Genomic DNA, 21,492 nt, shown 5'->3' on the forward strand with positions numbered 1-21,492 from the left:
GTCAACAAATTCATATACTATTTTCCTATACCTATCTATTACCGTTTAGGTAATAATTAGATATAAATTAATTTCGATAATTTTTTTACCAAACATGAACTTTCATAAATGCTGATAATCTTGAACTCTCTTGCACTAAAACGATCAAATTTGAAATGGAGTGGAGTGATACTATGAAGATCTTCACTCCGAGTCATATTTTCATTTGCCTCATACAGGGTCTTCAAAAAGTGCAGATACTTTGATCTCATGAAAAAATGAGTGGAACTCAATTTTTTCAAATGGAACACCCTGTATATTTCAACATTTTTGAGCTCTACATCCAATTTTAGATTAACTTTGTTCAGATAATACTGTTTCAATTTTGAATCGTTTTCGAGATAAACTGTTTCAAACGGAAATTGACATGGTTTCCTTGTTCATCACTCATTTTTGTAAAACAGATTTCGTTTGATGTTTCTCAATTAGTCACAGATAATACAATGAAAAGATAATTATTGAAATACTCCTCAACCATCGAATGAAACTTCTCTTCAAACAATAGTTTTATTAACGCTGAAACACGAACTGAAAATAATAAACCCATAAATTAATGAGTTAATTTAATCTTCAGTGTATTTTAGAATATGTTCAAACACATCTCCACCTCTACTGAAACGAACATGTTTGTTTAAGAACATAACCAAGTGATTGAAACTTTGCACCAATTTTTATAGCAAATTTTTAATTTCTCTCTAAAAATGTCCGTATAATTAAAAATGTATCAGAAAAGTTAAACTCCATGATGAGTTTGTTATGTATACATGAATTGATGAAAATTAACCGAACTTGTTTTTTAAAATAAAGGGGATATCTGTCAAAATTAAGCAAAACGTTAACTTTATCCTAGTTGCGTAAAATTTGGCATATGGATATAAAATTGCCGTAAACATAACTTTTTCAAGTAATTTTTTGTTAAATTCGATCTAGAAATGCACTTTTTCAGTTAAAAAAAAAGTTGAATTTGACAAACACTGAACGTCAGTGGGTCGCAGTTGACCGCATTATTCTAAGTTAAATTTAAAGCACAAACAAGTGCCGAAATTAAACTTAATTGAAACTTTTCAAAAAAAAGTTTCCCATATGATGCGCACTTTAATGGTGACACTGTATCTTGCCGAGGGTGTATTTTGGATATAGGACATTCTTCATGAATTTGATATCTTTTTTCGATGGACCTGTTCATGACTGATGCTTGAGGTGTGATTCTGTGAAATTTCACATTTTCAACTGTTACTGTCTATAAGTTATGATTTTTTCGGAGTGGTGCTGTAACTGTCATATTTTGCAGAAAAAATTAATATCTCGAAAAATAACAAATTTGGGTATAGGCATTGTCATACAAAGTAGGCCTAAAATGTGCTGGGAAATTCAAAAATGTAATAAAATACAGGGTGTTCTATTTGAAATAAGGAAGTTGCCCTCAACTTCCGGTATAACAGAAAAGAGACCGGAAGTTGAAAATATCTCAGTTAAGAAGGCCATTTTGTAAAAGCATGTCGTTGAGCAATTCACGGCCAACTTTTCTCTAAGAATTCAAATTGAACCATACCGCTGCCAAAAAATCCCCAGGCATTTTGCAATTATAGTGTTAATGAAAGCACTGTTCGAGGTTGTTTTGCAAAATTTCCTTCCAGCGATTTTAGCCTCGAAGATGAGCCCCAAATCCAGGATGAGAATATGAGAATCCTGGCGGAAACTGACCCATCACAACGGGTGCCTGGGATGGCGGAAAAACTAGGCGTCAGCTCCCATGTGGTCTTTAATGGTTTGAAACGTATCGAGAAGGTCAAAGAATTCGATAAGTGGGTGCCACACGATCTGAACGATCGAAAGAAAGTGTCACGTTTAGAGGTCTGTTTTTCTTTGCTCTTACGTAACCAAAACGGGTTGTCACGTGTGATGAAAAGTGGATCCTGTACGATAACAGGCACTTTCCAAAGGCGAAAACCCACCGAAAAAAGACCATGGTAACTGGTTGCTGGTAAGTGACTGGTGTGACTCACTATAACCTTCTGCAACCGGGCCAAACCATCATGATAAGTCAAAGGACTAAAATTTGTAATGTAATGTCAGATCAAATTATAAATGGCATAGGTGTACCACAAGGCAGTGTTTTGGGGCCATTCATTATTTCTATAAATGTACCTGGTTCACACCGTATTAATCTATTTGCTGTGATTTAAAAGAAGCTGTATAAAATATCAATATATCTTTAAAGAGCATCGAAATATATCTACCAGTGGATAAACTCAAATTGAATATCAATAAATCCAAGGCAATGATTGTTACATCAAATTCGAATCAAAGAAAGATTGATACTAACGATGTTGATATCAGCATATTCAATAATCAACTAACAATTGTAAATGAAATTAAGTACCTAGGATTTATTATAGACCATCAATTAAATTTGAATAAGCATGCTGAATATACCATTAAAAAGATATGTGAGAAAATGTATTTTTTCTCTAGAATTTCAAAATCTTTATCAACCTCTGCTAGATACATGTTACAACTGCATAATAAGGCCACAATTTGACTAATGTGCCACACTGATGTATCTATTCAATCGAAATCAAATGGGACAGTTGCAGAAACTACAAAATCGAGGTATGAGAATAATTTTGAGATGCAACCAGAATACCCCTATTGAATTTATATTGAATACTCTACAGTGGCAGCCGGTACATAAAAGACTGTATTATTTGAGCATGATTTTTATTTTCAAAATTACGAGTGGGATACAACCAGCCTATCTTAGCAGGTATTTAATTCGAAATAGTGACATTCATTCATATAACACAAGAACATGTAATACATTTTATATATCACGAAAAAACTATAAGAGTAGAATGAATTCATTGTTCTTTAAAGGTCTAGATAGCTTCAATAAGTTACCTGATGAAATAAAACATGTGAGTTGCTCAAAAGTATTCAAAAAGATATTATTAGAATATATCAAAATACAATACATGACGTACTGTAAAATTTTATATGTATATAAGTTATTTATACCATTTTGCCAAGCATTTTGATAACCTTCTTACCGGTAGAATCGTCACTGATTCAAATGACGCTTATTTCGATTTATCGAAAACGGAGAAAACTTTTGTAACAAGTTAATACAAGAAATTAATTTTTATCGAATATAAAACATCAATCGTTCGTTTGCTGATTAAAAAAAAAATATAAAGCTGCCAGTTACTCAGTAAATTGGTTTTGGATAAAGAATTTCTTTCATGTTCTTTTACATGTTCGATTTTAATATCTAGTGCCGTTTGAATGTTAAATGAGAGAATAGTCTATCCGAACTGTTACAGAAAGCATAATAATACACGAAGTAATTTCTCTTTTATGAGTTTTGGGTCGTCTACTCCTTTCAAATGATTCAGTAGTTGTTGATTCATAGTAGAATGCTAGTTTTCTACGTCATAAATATATCATATTATGCCGCACTGCATATTCAAAATGAAGACCACCACGAACTTTATCTAAAATTTGAAAAATATGAGCAGGGTAATGAAATTATTATCCATATCTTAATGAACAGTTCAAATGGGTTATCTCAGTGATCCGTAAATAATTTATATTATTATTTGTGAGTTATATATTCAAGAGAAATGCTTTGAAAAAAGATATTGACAAACAATAAAATGACATCCTTTGACTTTTTGAAAAGCAGAATTTTAAAACTTTCTCATTATAACACTTTCTAGGTAATGGTATCGTTTGTAGTGATATGAATAGGGAGTCACGGGAGGGAGACCTCCCCATATTTCATAAAATAGCTTCGAATATGTGGCATGCTCTTTTGACATGTCACAATCTTCGATTTTTCTCTGCTCCACACTGACGCCTTCTGCCTCATACACATAAGGCAGAAGGCGTGGAAGAACAACTCAGTAGCACGTGTGCAAACTAAGTTGAACTTCGCCTTTTGTTATGTCAGCAACTAGCTCTCTAATTTTAGTTAAATATTTGTATGTAACTACAGCTGGGTAAGAATAAAGACGATTATTATTTTTTTTTTTTCCACCGTAGTGTGCGCTGGTCAGGCCCTATCCCCCGAAGCCCCGATACATTCGGGAGGGCGCGCCAGCATAATCAACCAATGACCACTCCCCACACCGTGGGGTAAGTGATCATTGAGTCCGAGAATCATGTGCCCTGAGCAAACGCAGTGAGCCAAGAATGACAGCCTTCTGCATCTGTGCACCTAAGATTTCTGCCTTAGTGCGGCAAGCCGGTATGATTTTTAGATTCGAGAGTAGAGAAGACATCATTCCACCAAGGACTCCAACAATCAGAACGACCATCTTGATACAGTGATCTGGATAGAGTCTGCGGAGTTCGAAGTGAAAATCTCGATATTTTAACCGTTTTTCCTCCTCTTTTCTGACGATATTCGTCTCGCCAGGAGCTGAAAACTCCACGACAAATATCGTTTTGGTCTGGTGGTCGAGAAGGACTACATCAGGCTTATTAGCTTGTATGAGCCTGAGGGTGGGGAACGAATAGTTCCAATAAAGTCGGCACTTCTCGTTCCCCACAACGGATTCAATATCCCCCGGAGCGTAGGGCAACACCGGTGACTCGTCAATACCGTAAGAGTGCCGTAGATGGTAATATAGCACTCTTAGGGCCGCGTTATGTCGATGGATATAGGCCGAGACCGCATATGCTGGACATGCTGATAGCAAGTGCATTAGGGTCTCGGGCGCCTCGCGGCAGGCCCTGCACCTTGTGTCAGGAACCTCTATACCCATCACGCCACTGCGGTAGACTGAGGTGTTGAAGACACCATCCTGGCAGGCCATGATGAACCCCTCAGTTTCCGACTTCAGTCCACTCGACCTGAGAAAAGCGAACGTCAGGCGCTTTGATAAGCCAAGGTCTTCAATGTTATTGAAGAAGACCCCATTCATTGGCTTATCCCTGTGTCTATGCAGAAGTAAGGTGATTTCTGCGGCTTTTATCTGAGCTTTTTGCTGAACGGGTTCCAACTCGGTGACAGTGTTGTAGTCACCTCGTTCAGAGTCGAAAACTATACCGAGTTCATCAGCTGCTCGAGCAGCTGCCCTAAGGAGAAATTCTCCAATTCCATCTCTCTCATGGTCACGGACCATGCAGAGAAGGGAATCCGAACTCCTGACGACTTTACAGGCTGTATTCACTACCATTCTATCATGTAGACACTCCAAACTCAAAAGTCTACGGCCTCTCTGTTGTCGGGGGAAGTACAACCGTGGAACGGACGATTTGGGATGCAAACTCCTATAGAGATGCATCATATTTCGGGTCTTTACATCGAGTTGATACAGCTCCTCCCGAGTCCACTTCACTACTCCAAACGAGTAGAGTAAGATTGGAACGGCAAACATATTTGTTGCAGCTACTTTGTTCTTCCCTGACAGTTCCGATGACCAGATCTCTCGAAGTTTGTGCTGATACTTGCCGCGGAGAGTTACCTCTTGTGAGTGGCGTTGTTCCACCCCGAGGTAAGTATACGTCTCTCCGGCATCCAGATGATGTAGGATGCTTCCATCTACGAGCTGCACATCCTCTCCGTAGTCCCCGCATCGTCCTCTTTTGAGATGAACCATTGCACATTTGTCTATCCCGAATTTCATACCGATAGCGTGCGTGTACTCTTCCACCACCCTCAAGGACTGATGGAGATCCTTCTCTTCAGAGGCATAAAGTTTAAGATCATCCATATAAAACAGATGGTTGACCTTGTGCCTCCGGTTTCCGGGGGTGCCACAGTTATACCCTCGAGTATTTCTGAGCGCAACGGATAATGGCAACAGTGAGATGCAGAATAGAAGGGGACTGAGGGAATCACCCTGAAATACACCCCTTCTGAAAGTGACCCACCCTGTTTGGACTCTTGCTTGACCAGATGTTATGGTGAAGCGAGTTCGCCAAAGTGGTATCAGTTGTTCAATGCATCTCACTATGTTGTCGGGTACCGCAAGGCATCTGAGCAAATGCAAGATTATTATTATTATTATTATACATATTGCATCGTCTCACTCTCACACACTTCACATCTACCTCAAGTTGGGTGTTCCACAAGATTCCGATCGGAGGTAAGAAAATGACCAGAATGAACTTCCATAAAAAAAGCAAGGGATTTTACCTCTTAGCAACTGTACTGAGTGTCATCAAGTTCAGTTTTCCAACTGAACCCTGTATATGTTATGAATGATTTTTAATATACAGAAAATTATTCCCAGAATGATATTCAACATGGTTTTTCAATACATAATTACTCTTACTTATTGGCCCAGGCAAAGCTCTCTGGTTTACAGGTTTATGAGGATCCTTCTAGATCGACCTCCTCTCCACATTTTTCTGGAGAGAGAGGCTAGGTAGACTGCATATAGACCTGGACACATTGCCAATTGCACAAATCAATTTAATGCAGAGTACCACAGACTGTTGGTTGACACTGGAAGTCACAGCATTCTGGAAACTATCTCTGACATTATGCCTTCAACTGTCAACTCAGAACTGCCTTATAAAGTACTGTTCCCGAGTAGAGAGGACTAGATCCTCCCGGAGAAGGAGACATTGAGAGCAGATAGTTGTTGGTTCACATCTTTAGGCTTAGGTTATGGAATTGGCCGCGGTGGTAGTGCGCCCGACTCACGATGGGAAGGTCGTGGGTTCGATTCCTGCCTCGACCAGATATTTTTCTCGAGAGAATTTATCTGGTTGAAGCTGGATGATTCTGCAACCGTGTTAGGAATCACACGTTGAAAGGTAAGACCTCGCTAGTCCTTAGCTCGCACAAGTTTCTCAACTCCTGAGAGTTGTCGTTCATATGGAGGCAACAGCTGAGTAACGGAAAAAACAGATTTTAAAACAGATTTAAACAGAATTTTTTGCCAAACTGTTATATATGTATAGCTGAATCACTCTGTATTTGTGGTCAGGATAGCATTATAAAAACAAAGTTTTTTTATATTTTTTATATTCTGATTTGCGACCGACGATCGCAGACTTTCCTACTTTGGACAGTAATGAATAAACTCAAATTAGTTGGATTTTGTTTACATCATTCTGTTAGGATATTCAAATTAATATCAAAAGATTGAAAACTTGGACCAGAACCTGTCATTGGCAACGCTTTGGGATTTGCCAAACAAACACTTAACACCTGGATGGCAAGAAGATTCATGGATTTCTGGCAGAATCTTCCAGGATTGGCTCACTCCAAGGCGTTTATTCACCCTTCTAAGCTTGATACCAAACAGTTGTTGTTGACTACAGTAGGGATGAACTACAATGTCTAACAGGCCTTCTTACAGGTCACTGTCATTTGAATCATCATCATTTACCATACGAACTAATCGGCTTCGTTAAGAAGCTGGGTTTATTTGATCGAGTGTGAATAGGTGTGTGCCACAATAATTCCTTGCGGGTTGCGGTCGAATAGACCCACTCACTTTGGACTCAACCTAACCTAACCTACTTGTTGATCATCATATCACAGTCAATATTTTTACCAATTCAAATAAGATTATTTTATGATAAACTTGCGAAAAATGTTGTTGATATTCTAGTAGACATTTTCAAAGTCTCACTCATTTAAAAATCACCCTATTTACATTTTTATTTCGATTCATGCGAGGCACTTCAAATATCTTCTGAACACTTTTTTAATTTTCTGCAGCCATATAAATTCGGCGAATAGAATGACTTTTCTAAGGGTATTCGAAAAAGTATTTCGTGACTAACAATCGTATATAACTTGGAGTTACTGTTTTCGTCAATTCTCATAATTCAAATGAAAATGTTGCAGGAAATTAGACGTTATTAATATTTAGTTGCTTTAAAAGTTATGCCCATTTTTATTAGTATACTACAAACTGTAATATCTTAGTGAATATTTATTCAATTCAATCGAAATAATAATGATATTCCTTTATTTTATCATTTGAATGTACAAAGGTAAAACGTCAATATTTCAGTTACATCGTTACATTGAAGAAGGATATGCCAACAATTACAAATTTACGTATACATGTATATATAAAAAACATCAATGATCTGTTTAAAAAAAATCTGTTTTACCGTTAATCAGCTGCCGCCCCCATACGAACGACAACTCTCAGAAGTTGAGAAACTTGTGCGAGCTAAGGACTAACGAGGTCTTACCTTTTAACGTGTGATTCCTAACACGTTATAACACGTTATAACATGATATAGTTTAAAAATAAAAAAATTATTATCATAAATAAAATCGTCTATGGAATAACAACACTTACGAAGTAGGATCTTTTTCAGCCTTGATTTAAAAATATGAACATTGGGGGATGATTTTATATGATCATCAAGAATATTATAGAGTTTACAACCAATACAATAAAAATTTCTTTGGTACAGAGATGTGCGATGAAAATCAGGCCGCAAGAGATTACTATGACGGGTGTTATAGCGGTGATTGTTATCTATTGCAAACTAATTTTTATTCTTATAGATAAGTGCAAGCTTACAGTATACAGGGTGATTCAAAAGTACTTCGACAAACTTCAGGAGGTGATTCCTCACAATATTCTAATATGAATTGTCCAAATAAATAAATGTCCGGAAACGCTTCGTTTCCAAGATACAGGATGTTGAAGTTTTATTTTTATTTTCGTTTTTTTCAAGTAACTTTTGAAATACTGAACTTAATTAAACGAAACTTGGTGATAGGAGGTTTTTGAGGTTTCGAATTCGAACCTGATGTTTTTATTGCTCTTACTCGTAGGGGGCGCCACCTACACGTCTTTTTCTTTTTTAAAGATTCATAACTTTTTTGGGCGTACTTCTAGCACATTTTTCAGTAAAAAAATCGATTCCTCTATCATATCTACGTAAATGAGCTACCCTTGTTACTAGTCGCTGTAAGCAACCATTTTCTAAATATTTGGACTTGAAAACTTCAAGTCGATTATTTGATAATCGATGCATGTTGAAGTTATTACGAATATTTTGTTTTTTTCACAAGAATGCTTTGGAAATGAATTTGACGTTTTACTCGTTTGAAGAGGTCATTACTGTTGGGTACGTTCATTTATGACATCCTTAAGCGAAATAGTTATTTTTGTATCAAGGGTGCATAATCAGTATTTGTTTCAATAAAATTTGCAAGAAATGTCAACATCTTATTTCAGGAAATTTTAAATATGTAGAATAAACTAAAATAAACGAAACTGAATTATATTCAAATAAATTGTTGGAAGTGTCCACCTTCAGCGAAGATACAGGCAGTCAGTCGTCTAGTCATTGAATCTCGTACCCGCTCAAAAATCATTGGTGTGTTTCTTATTGTCTCACAGGCGTCTACTATTCGGTTTCTCAGATCTTCCTCGTTCACTAGTGGAGTCTTATAAACTAGTGACTTCAAATGTCCCCAAAAATAAAAATCTATCGAGTTTAGATCTGGGGACCTTGGTGCCCACGCCTGGTTAGGTTCTTCTACACCCCTACCGATCCATCGATTTGGATAGACTGTGTTAAGGAATTCCCTGGCTACAACGCTAAAATGGGCCTAAGCCCCATCATGCATAAACCACATGCGGATACGAATTTCTAATGGTACATTCTGAAGTAGTCCCGGCAATTCATTTTCCAAAAAGTGTCTGTAAGTTGCGCCATTCAGTCGGAGCGGAAGAAAGAAAGGACCTATCAAGTAATTATCAATTATTGCCGCCCATACATTTACAGAAAATTGATACTGATAATGCCTTTCACTAACTGCGTGCGGATTTTCGAGAGCCCAAACATGGTTGTTATGAATGTTTGTGATAGCATTTCGGGAGAAGTTTGCCTCGTCCGTGAAGAGATATCTTAAATATTGAGGATTTCCTGCCAACTGTCTCAAAAACCATTGACACATAGTAATGTGTTGGGGAAAGTCTCGTGGCAAAAGAGCTTGTACCCTTTGCATATGGTATGGATAAAACTGTTGATCGTGGATAATTCTTCAAACTGTGGACTGAGTAGAATTGACAGCTTCAGCAATTACTCTTGTGCTTGTTTCTGGATTCTCCTCGAGAGCGTTCAAAACAGCTTCTTCCAATTCTGGGGTTCGGACTGCTCGTGGTCTTCCAATAATATCAGCTGCCCTCTTAAAGCTACCTGTTTCTGCCAAACGACGGTGGAGACTAGCAAATGTTGGAGCTGAAGGCAGTACTCGATTAGGAAATCGCTCCTGGTAAATACGTCTTGCTTCGCGCGCATTGCCATCCGCAAGGCCATAAACGAAATGCATATCGGCTAAATGAGCATTATTGTTTAAATAATCCATTTTTTCAAAATAAGTGTTTTCTACTTCTACTTACGGAAACTTCAACAAAACGTCTAACTGTCACAAAATATGTAATTACCAAAACTACTCACAAACGTCAAATTCATTTCCAAAGCATTCTTGTGAAAAATGCAAAATATTCGTAATAACTTCAACATGCATCGATTATCAAATAATCGACTTGAAGTTTCCAAGTCCAAATATATAGAAAACGGTTGCTTACAGCGACTAGTAACAAGGGTAGCTCATTTACGTAGATATGATAGAGGAATCGATTTTTTTACTGAAAAATGTGCTAGAAGTACGCCCAAAAAAGTTATGAATCTTTAAAAAAGAAAAAGACGTGTAGGTGGCGCCCCCTACGAGTAAGAGCAATAAGAACATCAAGTTCGAATTCGACACCTCAAAAACCTCATATTACCAAGTTTCTTCAATTAAGTTCAGTATTTCAAAAGTTATTTGAAAAAAACGAAAATAAAAATAAAACTTCAACATCCTGTATCTTGGAAATGAAGCGTTTCCGGACTTTTATTTATTTGGACAATTCATATTAGAATATTGTGAGGAATCACCTCCTGAAGTTTGTCAAAGTACTTTTGAATCATCCTGTATATAAACTGTAAACTATTAATACACCAAGAGTTATGAAGTATTGACGACAACTGGTTCTCATATCAATTCTTTCCATAATTCGAATTGCGTATTTTTGAAGAATGAAGATCCGATTCATACCAGCACAGTTTCCCCAATTCAGTATACCATACTTCATGTGGGAGTGGAAAGGTGCAAAGTACAGCATAAGCAAGACATTTTTGCTGCAGTGGTCTTTCATATACTTTATGCTGTAGCAACTACTTCTCAGCTTATTAGACAATAATTCTGCATGACTTGCCCATAGCAGATGTTCATCGAAAATAACTCCCTAAACTTTCACCTCATCACTACAAGTTATTTGTATTTCTGTATTTTTGAATAACACAGGTGATCTTTGTTTGGAGCGCCCAAAAAATACTGTGACTGTTTCGTTGTGATTCGGCGTCATTTGAATCGGAGCACTTTTTCCAACGCAACACAAGTAAATTAATTTCTTCAGCATAAAAATTATGTGCTCAGGGTTCGATGAAGTTGATGAAGGCCGTTTTGCCTGGTCCTGATTGGCGATGGTTCTACCGATGAAAAAAGTATCGAAGTGCTTGAAAAGATGATAGTTGCTTGGCAAGGGGTCTGCAGAGTATAGTGGGTAAAGCAAAACTTCGACGCTCAATTCTTTCATTTTTCGGACAGTGATTTGTGAAATGTGCGGACGGGCGTTGTCGTGGTGCAGGGTCGTACCTCTTCTATTGACCAGTACCAGCTACTGCTGACGCTGTAGCATATGAAAGTATCCTATGCTATTTATCACCAGATGGTACTAGTTGACCGTCTGCGAAATGATTGTTCACAACTTAGCATTGACGACGAAGGTGTTTGTTGCTTTCCCTTCTATTCGACCTTTCGTTTTTTTCGTTTTTTATTTTCAACCTCATTCTGTGAATTTCGATGCCGGCAAACCAAGTTGAAAGCCTTTTGGAATAAAATTTATTTGTTGAATATTACAAAGCAAATTTCTCTTCCTGGTGTTAGGTAAGTGATATTTTTCTTATTTAAAATGAATGTAATATTGGAATTAGTAAGTTTTGAGTTTTTGGAGTCCTTACCGACAATTGTAAATAAACTGAAACATCCTGATAAACCTTTACTATTACCCAGAACACACGCACAAAATTATCCCTGTTACAACAAATATTTATCGAGATATGGAGCTACAAAAATACATGATATTGAACTGGACAACATTTTTGAAACAACCTAATTTTCTGGGAAATATATTATCAACTCTTTGTCAATTTTCACAGTTCCTTGGCATACCAGTGTTCTGAAAATTGGACCAAATTGTTTATCTATGATTTTCAACTTTAACCATGTTTCACTTGGAAAAATTCGATTCAACCTCAATGAATACTTTCATTTCCAGAATTCACCATATTACATAATAGCGAGTTTGATTGCTTTGAAAAAAAAATCCATGGCATTAGTCAAATGCTTTCCTTTCAATTGAAAAGACTCGATTTGAAAAGCTTATCTATATGAAATATAGCAATTTTATGTTGTTCATCCAGAGTCGAACTAAAAAGAACTCCAGGTTGCCTGCTTGTGGTGAGAAACAAATAAAGAGACAACCACAGATTGTAGATATATTGAAAAACCCTGAAATGATTTACAACAATATTCTTTCTCATCAGTCAAGAACCATTTCGAGGATATCTTGTGAGAAACTCACTGACTAACCATCTTCCACTTCTTATCATTCAACACATATGTCTTCCTTTCAGAAATTCAATGTTAAACTCCTGAAACAGTAAAAGGTGATTCCTTTTCTGTGAATGCACTCCGTAAAAATTACAGAAGTAATAGAGGGACAAAAAATCTTCCAACTGATATATCACTCGACCCCCCAAGTCATTTAAAAAATTAGGGGTGGTAGTTACTGACCGCAGGGGGGTGAAGTTTCGAATATTGATTCCATATCAGAATCAATCCTCGTAGAAATAAAAATTGACGTATATATATATATATATATATATATATATATATGGTTGGTGGCTCCGTGCATTTGTATTTCTATCTTTTGGTAACCAAGTGTTGCCCATCCTTACACTTGGCTGCACCATACTGATGATGGGCCAAAAGCCCGAAACACGTGTCTATGGTTTGCCACTTTCATGAGTGCTATGTCCGATATTAACTTCTGTTTATATATATATATATATATATATATATATATATATATATATATATATATATATATATTTCATATCATTTCTAGAAACATGTGGATTCGTTTTCCGATGGCATTTCAGGTTAGCTTCCCAAATTTCTGCTACTGCAGTTGTCGGTTGATTGGTCAAACCACCAACACTGACATAAAAACTTGGCAAGTTGACTTGGGTGTCACACCAATAGGTGGTTCCACTTATGTTTCGCTTGCGTTTACGCAGCTATTTTTATCAAGTACTTTCTTGGTTTTTTCTCATTTTGTCTTCAATCGAGGACCGCCTGCCCGGTACTGACGATGCCCAATAGGCTGAAACAGCTGTATACCGGTGGCTCTTAAATTGAAATCAATATGGGAATGATCAAAGAGTACTTATCTATTTATTTTATATATATATATATATATATATATATATATATATATATATATATATATATATATATATATACAGTGGAGTGAAAAAAAAATTCAGTAATTTTAAACTAGAATCTATACATGAGTTGGGTATAATTATGAAAAATCTAGAAAATAAAGGAAGTCAAATTTATGAACTACAACAGTAAAGTTGTGAAAAATAGCTTTGATGTTGTTGGTCATGTGTGGTGCCACTTTGTGAATGTATCATTGGAAAATGGCACATTTCCCGAGGAATTAAAAACCAGCACTGTTACACCTATCGAAAAGGTTGCAAATACTGGTCAAAGTTGTGAGTTTAGACCAATCATTTCTTTGCCATCAGAAGAAAAGCTATTAGTGACAGTAATTTATCAACAGTTATTAGAATATATCTACTCAAATAATTTGCTATTCACTAATCAGTCTGGCTTTAGACCAAATCACTCATGTGAATCAGCTATACAACTCACTGTCACTAAATGGAAGGAAAAAATGAGTAATCATCTGTTCACTATAGCAGTATCACTGGATATGAAATGGGCTTTTGAAACAGTAAATAGAGAGATATTATTAAAAAAAATAAATAAATATGGTGTAGAGGGTAAAGTATTCAATTGGATCAGAGGATACCTTACAAATAGAAAACAGACAACAAAAATTTGTGACGTAATGTCGTCATCTATTACAGTGAATCATGGAGTTCCTCAGGGTAGTATTTTGGACCCTCTATTGTTTTTAATGTATATTAATGATATGGAAAAATATGTTGAATGTGACTATATTCATATATTCGCAGATGATACTCTGATATCAGTAAGTGATGGGAATATCGATAGAGCAGTGATCCAAATAAATGATGTGCTGAAAAATATCGATAGATATTTGAAAATTAATAAATTGAAGTTAAATGTAAGTAAAAGGCAATGATAATTACTACACCTACAAATTGTAAAGGAATTTAAATATCTGGGATTTATGTTGGATAATCATTTATTATTTAGTAGCCACTTTAAATATATTAAAAAAAATTAAATATTTTTTCTAGAGTGTCCCAAAACTTAAGTCTGAAGTTCAAAATAACTGTGTATAAGACTATCATTCAACCTCATTTTGAATATTGCCCTACATTACTATACCATGTATACATATACTATACTATCCCAATTACAAAAGCTACAAAATCGAGCAATGAGAATAGTATTGCGATGTAGTAGGTCAACTCCTATATCATTGATGCTGGAAACTTTACAGTTATTTACCTATGGAACGAAGACTGACGTACTTAACTATGATCTATATCTATAAAATGATACATGAACCGACTCCAACTTACATGGGTAATACTACATGGGTATACTTACATTTATTATAAGTTATATTAAGTGTAAAATAAGTATGTTAACTATTTTATTTTTTGTAAATTAGGATTGTCCTACTTAAATGAATAAATCAATCAATCAAATCAAATTATATATATATATATATATATATATATATATATATATATATATATATATATATATATATATATATTTATCTATATATGTGTATATATGTATATTTATATTGTTAATGTCCATATGTGAGTCATAAATGTTGTAGTGTGAAATTTTTTCTTATGTAGTGTATGTATATTTCTTATATTTTCTGTGGGACATACCTAAGTAAATTTCGTTATTGCAGATATTTTCGAAAGTAACAGAAATTGTAATTTCAGGTCAATGAAATTTCGTTCTTTCTTTCTTAAAAGTATACGCGCGATATTCCAATTTGTCAATTCAGTCCTTCATTATTTATTGTGTTTCTTATTCGTGTTTCTTATTCGTAAATATTGATTTTTCTTTTCCCCAACTCCATTCGAATACATCAAAACAAACTTACCATTTCATCTGCCCATATCAATCACAATATTTCCACCGTTTTTCAAACGCTTCGAAACTTCACCACTAGAACCATAAACGTAATAAAAAAGATCAGTGAAATTTTTAGAAAACGGGCACTCTGAACATAAACTGAGAAGTCATTTTCACGGCACACTATACATTTTCACCACCGCCACTTCTGACTCGGGAGACGCGTGAGTTTTAAATTTTCGCGTGGAACTGTGAACAGTGTCAACAGTTTGTTGGCGCGTTAAAAATGAGGCCTATGATTCTCGTCTCGCAGCAACTGCGATTGCGCATTATGGGACTTGTTGATTATTATTGTTTTTTAATGCAATAACTTTCTATTTCGATGATCCGTGGAAATCGAAGACAAAGATATCCAAATGAATGAATTACTCTTGCGTCCTATATCCAATCTCTTCTTCAATACTATTTCAGTAGGTAAATACTTTGTTCTCTAGACTATTGAAAACATTATTTTACAGTCTAGACCAGAGGTTCCCAACCGGTGGTACACATACCACGCGGGAACGTTTCATGTTGTCAATAGCAAACATGACTCAGCTCATGGGTTGCTAGAAAATCGAAATACCCATAACCCAGTGAATGACCTTACATCTTTCCTAGGTAATAAAACAATTAAACACTTCAGTAATTTTACCTAGGAATCCCCAGATAGTACAATTGGTAAACAAGGGGTGTTTAATTTTTTACCTGTGGGGGCACGGACAGATAATGCGCAACCCCTGGCCCCGACATCGCCTGAGGAAGTGAAGGACATTCTGAGACGCCTTATCACTCGGAAAGCACCAGGCCCAGATAACATAACAAATCGAGCACTGAAAGTGCTGCCATGAAAGGGTATAGCAGCCATAACCAACATCATAAATGCAACACAACACCAACATACATAAATGCAACACTTCCCGTACCAGTTCAAAGAGGCAACGGTAATCCACATACCAAAGCCCAAGAAGAACCACCTGTTTCCAGCGAACCACCGGCCAATAAGCTTACTGCCATCCGTAAGCAAAGTGGCGGAACGCGTCATCCTGAAGAGACTAGAAGAACAAACCAGAGAGTTAGGGATCCTCCCCGACGAACAATTCGGTTTTAGATCAGAACACTCAACAGAGCTACAAGTCCTGAGGGTAGTAGACTTTGCGACAGAAGGCTTCAAGCTTGGCAAAGTTCACAACACCGAAGCTATCTTCTTAGAGTCTCCAAGGCGTTCGACAGAGTTTGGCACGACGGGCTACTAGCCAAGATGAGCGATTTTGGATACTCAAAACCAATGGTAAGATTAATTCAGTCTTTTCTAGCTGACAGGCGATGCCGCTGCAAAGTAGGAGACGAATTATCAACAGTTCGACTACTGGAGGCAGGAGTCCCGCAAGGTGCAGTCCTTTCACCACACTTCTACTCCGTATATACGGCAGACGTGCCCAAGCCAGAGAACAACTTTAACAAGTTGGCACTCTACGCGGACGACACGGCCCTGCTGGCGAGATCTAGGAGTCAAGCACTCGTTACGAGATACCTACAACAACAGGCAGACAGATTAGAGGAGTGGGCTAACCTGTGGAAGATCAGTATCAACCCTGACAAGAGTCAGGCGATACTGTTCACCCGTAGGTTCGTACAACCGGAAGGCAACGGCATCTTCAACGGACAAGAGATTCCGTGGACAAACAAAGCGACATATCTCGGGGTCATCCTAGACAAGAAGCTAACATTCCAGGAACACGTACAGCAGAGAATAGGAATGGCCAAACAGGCCAGAAGACGCCTGGCGCCGATCATAGGAAGAAGTAGCAACATGGCACTGAAAGTCAAGCTACTGATGATCAGAACGATCCTAATGCCAATAATACTGTATGCATGCACTGCCTGGGGCCAGTGCGCGCAGACATACAGAAAGAAGATCCAAGCATTTATGAACACGAGCGTAATGGAGGGGGCATGGGGGGTTCACTTGGCATTACAGGTTCGTTGTGGGTGTTGTAATTATTAATTCTGAACTATGAATCGTCCTCTTCTACTTCAAGGGATTGTGCTAAAAAACCGGCCAATCGTAAATGCGATGAAAGCTACTTACAGTACGGTTTTATAGTGAAGCCAGGCACTGAAACCAGTGATATTCCTATTCCTCAATGTGTTGTATGCTTCTTCACTGATGCGACACCAAAATACTAAGCAGCCTGATTTGATGTGTGAGCCCATTGAATTTTTTAAAAGAAAATCTAATTTTTAAAGAAAGAAACCCAATGTTTGACGAAGTTTGTCAATACTGATACTAACTTGATAAAGGCGTCATACCTTGCTAGTTTAAGAATTGCAAAAAATGGAAAGCCTCACACAATAGGTGAGACATTTTACTGTCGGCCGCTGTGGATATGGTTCAAGCCGTATTAGGAGAAAGGGCAGCCAAAGAAATTTAAAAAATACCACTGTCAAATAACACAGTAAAAAGACGAATTGACGATATGTCAACAACTGGCTTTAAAACACCAACAATGCACTTGCTTCCCATATCTCACCGGAAAATTTCAATGACTTTTTTGTGGATATTGCAGAAAGTATCATAAAATCTCCACCTAAATTACCCATATCTGATTTACACAAGCCCGTTACCGAGCTTGAAATCACAGAAGCGGTAAAATCTCTAAAAGATTCAAACTGCCTAGATGCCCAAGATTTAAATAGTTCTATTATCAAGGAAACACTCGACATCATACTATACCCGTTAACCATGTTAGTAAATCTGATTTTTGAAACAGGCATATTTCCGGATTCTTTTAAGTTCTCCAAAGTGATCCCAGTATTTAAAAAAGGAGATATTTCTTCCTTGGATAATTTCCGTCCTATTTCCATTATCTCAATTTCTAGTAAAATCTTTATGTTTCTGTACTTTTTCACTTCAAGTTGACGAAAGCACTGATGTTACAAACATGGCGCAGCTACTTGTTTTCGTGCCATTTGATTATAATGAAGAGGTGATAGAAGAGTTTTTTTTTGCAAACCACTTGCGGAATGAATGAAATACCACAGCGGAACTCATTTTTAAGGTAATTGATGAATATGTGCTCAAAGTAGGCATTCCCTGATCCAAGTGTGTTGGCTTGTGTACAGATGGGGCAAAAGCTATGTCAGGAAAATTGACAGGACTAGCAGCAAAAATGAAGGGAGTTGTTCCTGAATGCAAAACTACGCATTCTGCCATACATCGAGAAGCATTAGCTGCTAAAGGTATGCCGGAAAATCTTAACTCCGTTCTATTAGATGCTGTGAAATTTATCAACTTCATAAAGGCTAGGTCTCTGAACACAAGATTAATCTCCTTGATGTGTGAAGAAATGGGTGGCAAGTTCAAAACTTTACTCCTGCATACAGAAGTGAGGTGGTTATCTCGCGGGAAAATTTTGAACCGTCTCTTTGAACTGAGATCAGAAGTTTTCATGTTTTTAAATGATAAAAATCATGACATTAAAAAATTGTTTGCTGATGAAGAATGGTTGTCAAGATTGGCTTGCCTAGCCAAAATTTTTGACAAACTCAACACAATAAACTTGGGACTTCAGAGACCAAACACAGCCAGTGACAAAATAAACTCCTTCAAGAGAAAGTTGGTCCTGTTTTGTTCACAAATATAGGAGGAGAATTTATCTGCATTCCCCACTCTATCATCATTTTTTTAAGAAAATGTGATATCTCCAATGACAGATGTGGTTGCAGATATCATTGTTCACTTGGTAGACCTTCAAAAAAGCTTTAAGAAGTATTTCTCTGAAGATTATTCAAAAGTGAGCTGGATCAGAAATCCTTTTTCGAGAACCTCACCAATGGAATTGGAACTAGAAGAAAGTTTTATCGACCTTACAGAAGATAGTGCCATGAAAGATTATTTTAAAGAAAAATCTAACTAATTTCTGGATCGGATGTAAAACCGAGTACCTTTGTTCTTCCGGCAAGCTCTGCTATTTTTGATGCCATTTGTTACGAGTTACTTTTGTGAGAGTGGATTTTCTGAACTCTTGTATATAAAAAATGAATAAAGAAGCAGAATAAGTGTTGAAGAGAGAACTTAATAGTGAAGATAAGTTCCATTAGTTCTAATGTTGATATTTTAATCACAGGCAAACAACAACAAGTTTGGCACTAAAGACTATAAAATTATATTTTGTATGATGATTAATTTTTTGCTTGTATGTTTTTAGACCTATGGGTAATACATAAAACTGTAAATTAATACCATTTAATACCAAATAAACAAATATCTAACCATTAAATATGAAGTTTTTTCAGGAATTTTATTAAAAAGCCTTTGAATCTGTTATATCCCTATAAATTACTGAAGAGGAAAACATAAATCTAACAAAATATCTGAAATTAATTTTAATAACGAGGTCCTAACCGAACCAGAAAACATGGCCCCTGTGTTTGGATGATATTTATCAACAGTGATAACTGATAAATTGAATGAACATTTTGGTCAACAGTTTTCCAGACAATGTACCACAGGTGAATTCAATCCTGCATCAATGTTCTTTGAACCCGTCACAACGGACGAAATACTTGAGGTCATAAACTCATTACCGAATAAAAAATCTACAGGTCCGGGCAAAATTCCTATTTCAGTAATCAAAGACACCAGTGATATGATTGCACCAGCTTTCGAGCATATTATCAATCTGTCCGTATTGAAGGGCAAATTTTCCTCTAGCCTCAAATTAACCTCTATAATTCTTATTTTTAAAAAAGATGATCCAAGTAATATTGAGAATTATAGACCAATCGCTTTACTAAGCATTTTTCCTAAACTGATAGAGGAAGTAATGGCCAATAGAATCACAAGTTTTCTCAACACGTATCAGTTTTTATGTGACAACCAGCATGGGTTCCGTAGTGGCTTATCAACTGAAACAAGCACGATTGAATTTGTTCAATATGTCAACAACAAAACGGACTCTGGCGAATTTGTGATCTCATTTTTCTTTAATCTTTCTAGAGCTTTCGACTCGGTCGATATTTCTTTCATATCTGATAAATTGAATAACCTTGGTGTCCACGGCCCAATCAATGAGTGGATCGTGTCCTTCCTCGAACGAAGAAAGTTCATTGTTAAAATTGATGGCGTCATCTCGGACGTCATTTGAAACAGATGTTGGTACACCCCAGGGAAGCGTACTCGGTTCTCTAATTTTCCTCATTTTCATTAACGACCTTCCCATTCACATATATCAAGGAAGGGTGCTTATGTATGCAGATGATACTTGCATTACTGTGTCAGATACTTCATCTGTAAGACTATCTGAAAAGGTCAACAAAATCCTAAAAGAGTTCAAGGACTGGTGTTTTAAAAATAAACTTATCATTAATCATAATAAGACGGAATATATAGAGTTTTGTAGCAAACATAGAAAACCTCTGCATTTACCGCCATTTTTTGAAGGAGTGTCAATTGAGCCATCTTTACTGGTGAAGTTCTTAGGAACATAATTCGACTGCAACCTATTATGGAACTCGTATGTCGATGAAGTTTGTGGCAAGATAAACAAATATTTGTATGTGGTCACCACTGTCCAAAACATGCTGGAACGAGAATGTCTGCTTGAAGTTTACTATGCACTGAGGTACTCCGTTATTTCATATAGTATCGTTGTCTGAGGTCAAGCGTCCGAACTACAAAGAGTGTTTGTGTTGCAAAAACGTATTATCAGACGTATTTTCTGCTTATCTTATAGAACATCATGCAGAGACACCTTCAAAAATAATAAAATTCTCACGGTGCCCTGTATTTATTTATCAAAACTGTTGACTCACATTTTCAAAAACCTAAACATCTTTAAAAGGCATTGCTATATTCACATGTATGACACCAAAAACAAAAGAAATGTCCCACCAAAGAAAATTTGTCACTCCATGTAAAAAAAAGCTCCAGTGAATACTGGAACTCGTCCGTTCAACATTCTGCCCCTCGAATTGAGAGAGCAGACGTCCAGATATCTTCAAACGCAAATTAAAGAAAGTACTGGCCGAAGAATGCTTTT

At 36.6% G+C, this 21,492-nt stretch overlaps 1 protein-coding gene across 1 annotated transcript in view; it reads right to left on the minus strand.

Moving 5' to 3' along the window:
- Positions 1 to 15,689, minus strand: part of AdoR (Adenosine receptor) — a 132,370-nt gene extending 116,681 nt beyond the window's left edge. Inside the window, exon 1 of the mRNA XM_074180318.1 lies at positions 15,438 to 15,689. The gene's annotated coding sequence lies outside the window, so the exon portion shown is untranslated. The remainder of the gene's footprint in view (positions 1 to 15,437) is intronic.
- Positions 15,690 to 21,492: the final 5,803 nt, after the last annotated feature.

This window comes from Leptinotarsa decemlineata, unplaced genomic scaffold (genome assembly GCF_025532065.1).
Source record: "Leptinotarsa decemlineata unplaced genomic scaffold, Ldec_3_MD MMD2_tig00026294_RagTag_RagTag, whole genome shotgun sequence".
Taxonomy (NCBI): Eukaryota; Metazoa; Arthropoda; class Insecta; order Coleoptera; family Chrysomelidae; genus Leptinotarsa; species Leptinotarsa decemlineata.